Below are 6,000 nucleotides of genomic sequence, written 5' to 3' on the forward strand. Positions count from 1 at the left end.
ATTCTTGGTTCAAAGCTGATTATGCTTAGAGAATGATTTAGCATCTCCCTGGCATAAATTGTGATTGATTGAATAATAATAATAATAATAATAATAATAATGGACACATGCGAATTGTGGACTGCATATTGTTTGAAGGATTTGGCCTGTCATCTCAGTCTTCAGAATAACTTGCTGGGCCTTCAAAACCCATAGAATTAAACAAATGTACAGCGCAGAAGGAGGCCATTCGGTCCTTTGAATCTGCACCGGCTCTCGGAGCAAACTGCACTTTCAATACCAGCACTCTTCCCTATCTCCATACCACTTAAACCCTAACTTTCATATTCCTATCTACTTCCCTTGAAATCCACAATAGACTCTGCCTCTGCCACCTTACTTGGCAGTTCCACATCCCAACAACTCCCCAAAATACAAAACAATACACCATCACCACCACCACCACCAACGACTTGCATTTATATAGCGTCTTCCATGCGAGTAACATCTTGGAACGCTTAAATGTATTCATACATTTATATAGCACCTTTCACATTGTGGGGGATAACTCAAAGCACTTAACAATATTGATGACACCCTAGCTGGGTGTGGGCCAGGTAATAAAGCACTGTATATCTAGACACAGGTGGTATTTCATTCCAGGAAATTATTCTTGTTAGCTTTTTGATCCACTGTACCTAGATGTCTATTAGTACTACAGCAAAGTCTCCCAAAAGGAAACCATAACTGAGAGAATGGGAAAACGTACTTTTGTTATCCTGTAACCAGAGCAATCTAATGAATATTCAATAGTCGCTTTTAATCCTCAGATCAAGGCATATAAAAGAACATGAATAAACCCATGCCTTTTGTACGCATATCTCTGTGTGACTAAAGCACGAGCTTTGATCTCCAAATGACTACTCCAAGCGAAAAAAATAATCCTACAAATCGGTGTTAGTGGGAAGCAGGTGGCCTCAGAATTTCCATTACAGAATATTGAACTATTCTGTAGACTACAGCAGAAAGCAAGAGCATCTTTAATGCACGGTTTCCATTTGGGAAACTATTTAAAAATAGTAAGACTAAATAGAAACGAAATACTTAGTCTCGCTATTTTTAAACAGAACAACAACTTGCATTTATATAGCGCCCTTCACGCCAGACAGCATGAAATTGATAGCAGCCTTAACTGATTAACACTCATTCCAGTTATGTGAAAAATGACTTTAAAATGCACTTGCTTAACCTACAAAACATAACGCACCAGAACTTTGAAGCCCATTTTCAATTAAAACAGCATGAGACCTTAGTTTTTCAGTGGAATAGGCTTTTACAATAATTGTGTGCCCAGCTATACATTTGAAGCTAAACGTTATTTTGCAGAAAGTTCTGTAACTGCTTCTTTAGTGAACAAACACACCGTGAGAAAGTCCTGGTACAGTGAAGGTGAAAAATGCGGTCTGAATATTATGAAAACATTGATCGCTGTGGTGCAAAACCAACCGATAATGTTTGATGGTGGATGCAGATATGAATCCCCCCCCCTCATAGGAATTGAAAAAGTCAGATTTCATCAAATTATGCCATTTATATGGCAAGTGAGATTTGAGTGGATGTACCATCCATTCAGCTTGAGATGCAGTGTAGTTTGGTCCAGTTCATTTGTGGTGCTTGGGACAATAACCATTTATATAGCATCCTTCAGACAGTATGGGGTTTTGGAGTACTGCACAATGGCGGGTTTGGAATCGAGCAAGGGAGAGAGAGAAGAAAATGGGAGATGGCTAACAAATCTCCCAAATAAGATTTGTCCCTCACTCCATGGCTGTTTGTGGGACAATTGCTGTGGGCAAAGTGACTGTCGAGTTTGCCCACAAAATACACAATCAATCCATTTTACAATATATCCTGTGAAGCGCTTTGAAATGTCTCAATGTCGTGATAAGGCGCTATATGAAATGCAAGTATTACCATTATATTCCAGGCACAGTCTATAAATTTTAAGGAGGGATTTAAAGTTAGATAACAAAGGGATGAGGCAGAGGGAGGCAGGGAGCTCTAGAAATTAGGACTACTGACTGAAGACACAGCCACCGATAGTGACAGGCAGGCATTAGGGGATGCAAAGCAGGCCTGTGTCTACTGAGCAAAGGAGGTTGGCAGTGGAGTGGGATACAAGTACCTTGTGTCCTGTTCCATCCGTTGCTGCGGTTTGGGTATTTTTAGTTTGATGGTGCTGTTTGATTAAATGGTCCATTGTTTAGTTTGTACTGGGTAGAACAGTATTTGATTTGATTGTGCAGCCTGCAGTGTTGTTTAGTTTGATAATGCAGTTTGGAATGTTCTTTGGCTGCTTTGCTCTGATGTAGACAGCAGGGAATGTCAGTATAAGTGCCTTCATATCATCATGTCATCCTCACTTTATGAGTTGAATTGAAAATGGTGAAAGAGATCCGTAATAATGTATGGACCCCTGTGCCAACCCTTCTTGATCAAATGATGGGCAAAATGCCTTTAGATTATCAAAACGGCCTGAAGGTTAAAGTACTGCAGTTTTGAATGTTTGCCTACAAAATATACAGTCACTAGAGCTTGCAATAAATTCTATAAAACACTTTGAGACAATTTATAATCCTTGCATTTGATATCACAACATCGAGACGTTCTCAAAACGGTTTACAGGATATATTGTGAAAAGGATTGACCATGTAGTTTGTGGGCGAAATGCAACAGCCAGTTCTGCACATAACAAATGTCCCACAAACAACCATGGATTGAATGACCAATTTTATTTGGGGGATTGTTGGCCAGGAGAAACTCCCTTCTCTTTTCGAATAGTGCCATGGAATCTTTAACGTCCACTGAATAGGCAGTGGATTAACGTCTTATCCAAAGGATAATAACACAGACCCTTAGCACTGCCCTCGAGTGTCAGCTTAGACTATGTGATTCCAAGACCCAATGTGTGGCTTGAACTCACATCTTTCTCATTCAGAGGCAAAAGTGCTATCCCTGGGGAAGACTGACACACAACTTGCATTTATATAGTTCCCTTCACACTGCCAGCATCTTGGAGCACTTAATATATTGAACTGGGAAGAGAGGGAGGTGGCCATTGACATGGTCAAAGAGAAAGGTCTCCAGAAACTAACTGAAAATGGGCAAGGAGGAGGCAAAGCAGAAGGATTGACATCTTCCCAACATGAAGACACAATAACCAATGTAAGATTGATGATGATTATTATAATTATTACAGTAAACTCCTGATAACTTGTCAATCCATAGGAAAAGGGCTCAGTGACGAATTAGCTAGGATTAAGCCAGGGTCAAGTTATCAAATTATTATTATTATTGTCTCCTTAATAATAATAATAATAAAATCCTCAGTTTATTTACTAAATGACCAGAAGCTCTAACAAATTAAATGATATTTCATAGATGCTATTGAAAAATTAACTGCAGCCCATTCCATAGGAATGAGAATAAAATTAGATTTCTGCAGCATTGTGTGTAATTTGTTTCAATTACAGTACAACATCAGGTTTATGGTGAGATTTTTGATTGCATTTACAACATTTTTTGCATGGAATTATGAGTTGTTATTAACTACTTAAAATTATAAGGAGAAATTTTCAATTGAATTAAACTTTCTAAGTCCGGTGTTGTCCTATATATTGTTATATTCAGCGCCTTGAGCCGTCCTCCTGATGTGAAAGGTTCTATACAAATGTAATTTTGTTGTTGTTGTCGTTATATTCATCTTAATCTCCTGAAATACAGCCCAGTATATCTAAATGCCATACAGTGTCTCAATTATCACAGTTACCATCATCATCGTCATCATGTGTTACTACTGCATCACCTCTGGTTTGACCTTAGAACAGGTGAAAAGCAGTCAGAATGCCTCTATAGACAATAATAATAACCCTTGCATTTGATATAGCATTTTTTCCATCTTCTAGACGTCTCAAGGCGTTTCATAGAATATACTGTAAAGTGAATTGACTGTATATTTGTGGGCGAATCGCGGCAGCTAATTTGACAAACGTTATCAAAGAACCACTGAACACTCTTAGCAGTGAGTCCAGATAGGGAGGTGGGAGAAACATGATAGGTGAAGAATTCAGCTGGTTGTGATCTGTTCAATGTTAATGTCAGCCTGTCAGGGAGTTTGAGAACCAGGAGCATGAGATGAATAGAAGCAAGTTCTGATCCATTAATTGTTTTCTCCAAAAAAATAGAAATGTTAAATTTGCTACTGAAGATCACATTTCACAGCTGGGTTTCTGCTTCTGGTCTAGCTGTTAGTGAAATTGGTTGTTCTTGGGTAAAACACTATTTTTTGTGTTGGGAGTTCTTGCTTTGCTAATTCTGCTTTTTGTTTATTCTCGTTTCATATTTATGAGATGAAGGGCGAAAAAGTTGACCTTTGTGCAGGATTAACTTCACTGTTAAAGCCATGCATTTTCCTGTCACAATCTTTGCATAATCCAAGCCACGATCTTTGCACCAGCACGGTATGAATTATACGAAGATGAATGAGCCAAAAATATAGCTTTTGGGGAAGTCGTTTGATAATACCCGCATGGAGTAATCAGCGATTTTCCAGATTAATATCTTTGACTCCCATAAATTATTTCAACAAAGATTTTTACTGTTATTAGTAAATGTCAATTGAATTCACATGAAATTGAAAAGCATGGCTCATCTCTGAAGCTTTGCTAACTCGCTGCTTTCTCATTGTGGGGTGATTCCCGGCAGGGCGAAACGTCGGGCATTTTTCCTTACTCCACACTCCTCTGTTTACCTAGCAGTAAGTAAGAACCCGTCAATTGATGGATTGCTTTTCCAGGGGTAATGAATTCCTTCAAAAAAAAATAATTTGGTCACAATCCACGGCTGTTTATGGGACACTGCTGTGCGCAATTAGTTGCTGCGTTTTGTTCACAAAATATACAGTCAATTTACTTTACAGCATATTCTGTAAACCGCTTTGAGACATCTCGAAGATGTGATAAGGTGCCTTTGAGGACAGATTGTAAGAGTTTTTACAAGTACATAAAAAGGACAAGACTATCAAAAGTGAATGTGGGTCTATTGCAGGCAGAAACAGGAGAAATTATAACGGGGAATAAAGAAATGGCAGTCATTGAACAAATATTTTGCCTCTGTTAGAGAACACTGAAAGCTTACTGAAAATAGAGGGGAACCTGGAGGCTAATGTTAGTGAGTAACTTAAAGAAATGAACATCAGTAAAGCAATAGTACTAGAGAAATTGATAGGATTAAAAAACGATAAATCCCCTGGACCTGATGGCCTGCATCCTAAAAGAGGTGACTGCAGAGATAGTGGATGCTTTGTTTTTAATCTTCCAAAATTTCCTGGATTCTGGAATGGTTCCCAGTGATTGGAAGGTCGTAAATGTAATGCCGATATTTAAGAAGGGTGGGAGACAAAAAATGGGGAACCATGGACCAGTTAGTCTGACATCGGTGGTAGGGGGACTTCGTCGTGGGGTACTTAGAAAATCATGACACGATTAGGCAGAGTCAACATGGCTTTACGAAAAGGAAATCATGTTTAACAAATCTTTTAGAGTTTTTTGAGGATGTAACTAGCAGGTTAGATGGGGGGAACCAATAGATGTGGTGTATTTGGATTTCCAGAAGGCAGTCACATAAAAGGCTGTTGCATAAGATTAGAGCCCATGGAATTAGAGGTAATATATTAGCATGGATTGGAGAGTGGCTAACAGGAAGAAAACAGAGAGTAGGGATAAACGGGTCCTTCTCAGATTGGCAGGATATGATTAGTGGAGTGCCACAAGGATCAGTGCTTGGGCCTCAATTATTTACAGTCTATATCAATGATTTAGATGAGGAAATAGAACTTAACATAGGTGGGAGAGTAAACTGTGAGGATGCCAAATGAAGAATGCAAAGGGAAATAGACAGGCTAGGTGAGTGGGCAAGAAGGTGGCAGATAGAGTATAACATGGGGAAGTGTGAAGTTATTCA

This window comes from Callorhinchus milii, unplaced genomic scaffold, assembly GCF_018977255.1.
Source record: "Callorhinchus milii isolate IMCB2004 unplaced genomic scaffold, IMCB_Cmil_1.0 Scaffold1, whole genome shotgun sequence".
Taxonomy (NCBI): domain Eukaryota; kingdom Metazoa; phylum Chordata; class Chondrichthyes; order Chimaeriformes; family Callorhinchidae; genus Callorhinchus; species Callorhinchus milii.